This window comes from Lissotriton vulgaris, chromosome 9, assembly GCF_964263255.1.
Source record: "Lissotriton vulgaris chromosome 9, aLisVul1.2, whole genome shotgun sequence".
Lineage (NCBI taxonomy): Eukaryota > Metazoa > Chordata > Amphibia > Caudata > Salamandridae > Lissotriton > Lissotriton vulgaris.
In genome coordinates this window covers 647159836-647166831 of record NC_141697.1, presented here as the reverse complement: position 1 = coordinate 647166831, position 6996 = coordinate 647159836, and the positions used below count along the sequence as shown (strand labels likewise).

The 6996-nt window shown below is 37.5% G+C and overlaps 2 pseudogenes; both read right to left on the bottom strand.

Moving 5' to 3' along the window:
* Window positions 1-1246: 1246 nt before the first annotated feature.
* LOC147692034 (uncharacterized) lies at window positions 1247-2263 on the bottom strand (annotated as a pseudogene).
* Window positions 2264-5771: 3508 nt separating this feature from the next.
* LOC147692033 (uncharacterized) lies at window positions 5772-6788 on the bottom strand (annotated as a pseudogene).
* Window positions 6789-6996: the final 208 nt, after the last annotated feature.

The following is a 6996-nucleotide window of genomic DNA, read 5'->3' as shown; positions in this document are numbered from 1 at the left end:
ATGTTCCTTATGTTCTTGTTTAAGAATTTATTGTCATTCCAAAAGGATGTTCCTTCAACAAATGATAATTGAAAATTATATCCGTGATGAATATTTCATAACATTACTTCATGCTTGCCCAATGTATTTCGGGTTAGTAGAAATAACCCTTCGTCAGGGGCCTGAAATGAAAACATACAGGACCTTAGCTTTCAGAAAAGGAACCAATAAAACATTCAAAACAACAGTATGTCAATGCATTCACAATAGGTCATCATATGAAAGCACTTACAACCAAAACATTGCAAATCATGGATTGTATCAGGTTACTATATAACATTGTCTATGAGTGAGCTGAGACATGATAATCAATGCGTGGAATATGTTCAATTCAAAAGTATGTGGTATGAGTGAATCGCGCTCGAGAATAAGGCAAGAGTTGAAAGCAGTAGTAGCTGTAGAGGTGAGAAAAATACTATGTAAGGTTAAGCACCCGAGTGGGTCAGACGCAGCGGTTACTACGGGACTTACCGGAGAAGTAACGCGTGGTGCTCTCCAGGTTCCGAACGCGGAACCGGTCAGGTTTAGGGAAAGACCAATGGAGGAGCTTGTTATAGGTATGTGCATAGGTCACGTGATCGGAAAAGATCGGTGTGAAGTAGACAGAGTTCAGTTTTAATATTATTATAGCGCTAGATGTGGAGTTAAATGTCAGATTAAAGGTCATGAATGCGACATAGTAGAAAATTGAAAAACTTGAACTCACGGAGAGAAACGCCGTAATGTGAATGCTACACGTGGAATGATAGGCTCACACGTGGTCATGTGATCGGGCGTCTGGAAGTAAACAAACGTTCGTGAAGTTTCACGTAGTGTGATAGGTTCACGAGGGGTCATGTGATTGGGCGTCTGTAGGTAAACAAACGCTCGTGGAAGGTATTAGTGGCTAGATGCATGAAACACATGTAGAATAAGCAAAATGGAAGGGTGTTTATTCATAATGTGAGACTATGATTGATATTAACAGGTACTTGAAATACGACATAATAGTGAAGTGTCGAAGCGCGACTGGTGTGTGAGCAAACACTGCTAAATGATGTATACTAAACCATAACATGATTTGTAAGGTTAACATACTGCATGAATATAATCAACCAGATAGATACAATCATATTGTGCAAGTCCATAATTTTAGCTTGATAAATGTCCTATATAACTTAGGAGGAGGAGTGAGAAGTCTCCCGGGTTACTGAATGTTGTGTCACAATTAAAGGAAGCATGAATATTCAATTCTTTCATTGATCCCTACTGGTTGGAGGGAATTCAGTTTTTTAATCCAATAAAATTCAGCTTGTAGACGTTGTTTCGTAGGGTCGATGTCTTGACGTTGCGGGAGTATCTCCAGTATGGTAAATTTTAGCTGTGCGATTTGATGGTTATTTTCCAGCCAATGCATGGCCACTGCTGATTTCAGGTTTTTCATTCGAATATTGCTTTTATGTTCTGATATTCTGGTTTTAATCTTCCTTTCCGTCTGTCCGACATATATTTTGCCGCATGGGCATTTAATTGCATAAATCAATTTTTTTGTGTCGCACGTTCCCGTGTATTGAAGATCAATTTTATAGCCTTTGGTAGGGTGCATAAATGTATTACCAAGTATTGCATTGTTGCAGTGTATGCAGTTCAGGCATTTCAGCATCCCCTTAGATTGAATTTTGATGACTTTTTTTGTTGTAAGCAACTCTTTAAGATTGTTTGATCTTTTAAAAGCAAAAGTCAAGTGATCACTGTAGAGATTAGTCAAATCCGGTTCTGTCATGATCAAGTTCCAATGTCGATTGATAATTTTCTTGATTTGTTTGGATGCTGAAGAGTATTTTAAAAGACATACTGTCTTGTTTTCTATGGATTGTGGTTTAGGTGTTAACAGATGTTCTCTTGGTAGGATAGGCACTTTTTTGATTGATTCATCTAAGATATCTTTAGGATATCCTCGTTCAAGATATTGTTGTTGTTGATCCGCAATGGTTTCTTCTAATCTGTGTGGATCAGAAGTGATTCTTTTGAGGCGAATGAATTGGGATGTTGGCAAATGTTTTTTTTAAGTTTCAGGATGGAAGCTTTGAAACAACAAGCTGGAGTTTCGATCTGTTGATTTTTTATAGACTTGAGTGTGTAGTTTTTGGTTGCTGATGGTTATCTGAACATCTAGGAAAGAAATGGTTTCTTTTTGAATAGTATAGGTGAATTTGATTCTGGGATTCAGTTGGTTTATTTCCATGATATTGGTAAGAAGTTGTTCTTTTTCACCTCTCCAGATCAGGAACAAATCGTCTATGTATCTTTTGAATGTTACTATATGATCAGTCCAGTTAGTGTTATTCAGAATGTTCTCATGTTCAAATTTGGACATAAACAGATTTGCATACGAGGGAGCTCCCCCGAAGCCCATGGATGTGCCATTGCATTGATTGTAGAATTTATTGTCCCATTCAAAATAGCTGTGATACAGTGCGAAGTGCATGAGTTCCATTAGAAAGATCTTATTAGCTTCACATTCTTCGTCTCTTAGTATGTTCCATTCAAGCGCTTCGAGGCCTTCATTTTGTGGTATGGAAGTGTATAATGACACTACGTCAATTGTGCTGAGCCAATATTCTGTATTTGGTTCCAACTCGATAGTTTTGAGCAAGTTGAGAAAGGTTGTGGTATCTTTGATGTATGTTTGCCCTTTTTGTACGATCGGCTGTAGAAAACAGTCTAAGTATTTACCAATGCTGTCCGATAGAGACCCGCAAGCAGACACTATGGGTCTAAAGGGTGGTTTTTTCAAGTCTTTATGAATTTTTGGCAACATTTATAATTTAGGCCTCCGAGGATGTTTGGTTACCAAAAATTTATATGTTCATTCGTCAATCCATTTTTGTTCAAGCGCACGTTCAAGAATTAATGTGAGAGTTTTTTGATATTCTTCAGTAGGATCGGTGTCAAGAGGAATGTAAGTATTTACATCGTGTACATGTTGATTTACATTGTTGTGGTAAAAAGTAGTATCCATAATGAAAAGGGCTCCCCCTTTGTCAGCTCTTTGGAAAGTAAGTTCTGTGTCTTTAGATAACTGTGTGATGGTACTTAATTCTTTTTTAGACAGATTGTTCTTAGTGGTTTTGTTGAAGTTGATTTTTTGGATATCCAACAGTATCATTCTTTCCACAGTTTCGATAGTTTTGTGGGAATATGGCGCACAAAATGTACTCTTAGGTTTGAATACTGTGGTATTAGTTGTCGATGGAGGAGTTGCATCTTTGAAGAAATATTTTAGTTTGAGGTTTCTGAAAAATTTAAATAACGCAATCTCTGTTTCTGCCAAATTGGTCTTGTACGTAGGTACAAATGATGTTCCTTTATTCAGTACCGCCATCTGGGCTGGTGTTAGAGATTTTGATGAAATGTTGATAACTAGGTCGTTTTTGTTGATTTCTGGCTTCTTGTTCGTCTGGCTATTTCTTCGGGAGATTCTTCTCCCCCTCCTGATGCGACTATAGGTGTTTCGTTGGCTGCTGGACCGATGTCTAAAAAAGGCTGCTTTCTGGTGGATGTACTGGGTTGTTGAGTTTTCTCGATAGGCTGTCTAGTTTGTAAAATATCCGATTCAGAGACTAAGCTTTCTTGTGAAGAATTAGCTGATGGTTTAGTTTTGGGTTGTTGCCATTTCTTTTGATTATAGATTTCAGCCCAAGTGTACACTTTGTCATACTTATAGTCTATTGTATCTTTTTGTATTTCCTGACTTTCCGATCATTTACTTCTTTGGCATATTTGTCTAATCTTTTATTCACGTCTTCTAAGGTTGTTTGTAAATCTGGAAATTTTTCAAGTTCCTTTTTCATGTTGTTTAGATCAGATTCTATTTCCCTTAAGACTTTAGATAGTTCTTGTATGATTAGTAGGATTAAATCAAGCGAACATTTATTCAGGATTTGGTACCATTTTTCAACAAATTGTTTACTGTTTTTACACAACATCGGTATTAGAGCGATTCTCAACCCTCTGGGGATTCTCTTATTCTTATGATAATGTATCAATGTGGTCGCATGTAGTCTTTGATTTATTTCCTTTTTACTTGAGAATTCGAATTGACGAATAAGTTGTGCTGAAGTTGAAATGTTTGGACTGAAAGCTCTGGTCTCCTGTATGAGTCCATATATTTCTTCTGCTGCCTCTGGAGTGAAGACTAACATCTCGGCTTGGTTGGCAGTTAGTTGAGCTATTTCGTCGAACTGCATTTTCGAGGCTTTGTTGGTGCACTGGAAGATGAGGGAGGCAAGTGCTTTGAAAATTTGGTAAATGTATCTCCGTGCACACGATAGATTGTTCACATTGAAATCAATTTGGGCGCGTTTCCTTGTCGCACTATGCCTGTAGTGCCTTATGAAATGAGTCCAACTTGTGATTAGGAAATCACTGAAAGGCGCGCTAATTTCACATGAAACTGGGTCAGTTTCTTAAAAAATTACTATACTTATTCGAAAGAATACAATCAAATGTTCCTTATGTTCTTGTTTAAGAATTTATTGTCATTCCAAAAGGATGTTCCTTCAACAAATGATAATTGAAAATTATATCCGTGATGAATATTTCATAACATTACTTCATGCTTGCCCAATGTATTTCGGGTTAGTAGAAATAACCCTTCGTCAGGGACCTGAAATGAAAACATACAGGACCTTAGCTTTCAGAAAAGGAACCAATAAAACATTCAAAACAACAGTATGTCAATGCATTCACAATAGGTCATCATATGAAAGCACTTACAACCAAAACATTGCAAATCATGGATTGTATCAGGTTACTATATAACATTGTCTATGAGTGAGCTGAGACATGATAATCAATGCGTGGAATATGTTCAATTCAAAAGTATGTGGTATGAGTGAATCGCGCTCGAGAATAAGGCAAGAGTTGAAAGCAGTAGTAGCTGTAGAGGTGAGAAAATACTATGTAAGGTTAAGCACCCGAGTGGGTCAGACGCAGCGGTTACTACGGGACTTACCGGAGAAGTAACGCGTGGTGCTCTCCAGGTTCCGAACGCGGAACCGGTCAGGTTTAGGGAAAGACCAATGGAGGAGCTTGTTATAGGTATGTGCATAGGTCACGTGATCGGAAAAGATCGGTGTGAAGTAGACAGAGTTCAGTTTTAATATTATTATAACGCTAGATGTGGAGTTAAATGTCAGATTAAAGGTCATGAATGCGACATAGTAGAAAATTGAAAAACTTGAACTCACGGAGAGAAACGCCGTAATGTGAATGCTACACGTGGAATGATAGGCTCACACGTGGTCATGTGATCGGGCGTCTGGAAGTAAACAAACGTTCGTGAAGTTTCACGTAGTGTGATAGGTTCACGAGGGGTCATGTGATTGGGCGTCTGTAGGTAAACAAACGCTTGTGGAAGGTATTAGTGGCTAGATGCATGAAACACATGTAGAATAAGCAAAATGGAAGGGTGTTTATTCATAATGTGAGACTATGATTGATATTAACAGGTACTTGAAATACGACATAATAGTGAAGTGTCGAAGCGCGACAGGTGTGTGAGCAAACACTGCTAAATGATGTATACTAAACCATAACATGATTTGTAAGGTTAACATACTGCATGAATATAATCAACCAGATAGATACAATCATATTGTGCAAGTCCATAATTTTAGCTTGATAAATGTCCTATATAACTTAGGAGGAGGAGTGAGAAGTCTCCCGGGTTACTGAATGTTGTGTCACAATTAAAGGAAGCATGAATATTCAATTCTTTCATTGATCCCTACTGGTTGGAGGGAATTCAGTTTTTTAATCCAATAAAATTCAGCTTGTAGACGTTGTTTCGTAGGGTCGATGTCTTGACGTTGCGGGAGTATCTCCAGTATGGTAAATTTTAGCTGTGCGATTTGATGGTTATTTTCCAGCCAATGCATGGCCACTGCTGATTTCAGGTTTTTCATTCGAATATTGCTTTTATGTTCTGATATTCTGGTTTTAATCTTCCTTTCCGTCTGTCCGACATATATTTTGCCGCATGGGCATTTAATTGCATAAATCAAATTTTTTGTGTCGCACGTTCCCGTGTATTGAAGATCAATTTTATAGCCTTTGGTAGGGTGCATAAATGTATTACCAAGTATTGCATTGTTGCAGTGTATGCAGTTCAGGCATTTCAGCATCCCCTTAGATTGAATTTTGATGACTTTTTTTGTTGTAAGCAACTCTTTAAGATTGTTTGATCTTTTAAAAGCAAAAGTCAAGTGATCACTGTAGAGATTAGTCAAATCCGGTTCTGTCATGATCAAGTTCCAATGTCGATTGATAATTTTCTTGATTTGTTTGGATGCTGAAGAGTATTTTAAAACACATACTGTCTTGTTTTCTATGGATTGTGGTTTAGGTGTTAACAGATGTTCTCTTGGTAGGATAGGCACTTTTCTGATTGATTCATCTAAGATATCTTTAGGATATCCTCGTTCAAGATATTGTTGTTGTTGATCCGCAATGGTTTCTTCTAATCTGTGTGGATCAGAAGTGATTCTTTTGAGGCGAATGAATTGGGATGTTGGCAAATGTTTTTTTTAAGTTTCAGGATGGAAGCTTTGAAACAACAAGCTGGAGTTTCGATCTGTTGATTTTTTATAGACTTGAGTGTGTAGTTTTTGGTTGCTGATGGTTATCTGAACATCTAGGAAAGAAATGGTTTCTTTTTGAATAGTATAGGTGAATTTGATTCTGGGATTCAGTTGGTTTATTTCCATGATATTGGTAAGAAGTTGTTCTTTTTCACCTCTCCAGATCAGGAACAAATCGTCTATGTATCTTTTGAATGTTACTATATGATCAGTCCAGTTAGTGTTATTCAGAATGTTCTCATGTTCAAATTTGGACATAAACAGATTTGCATACGAGGGAGCTCCCCCGAAGCCCATGGATGTGCCATTGCATTGATTGTAGAATTTATTGTCC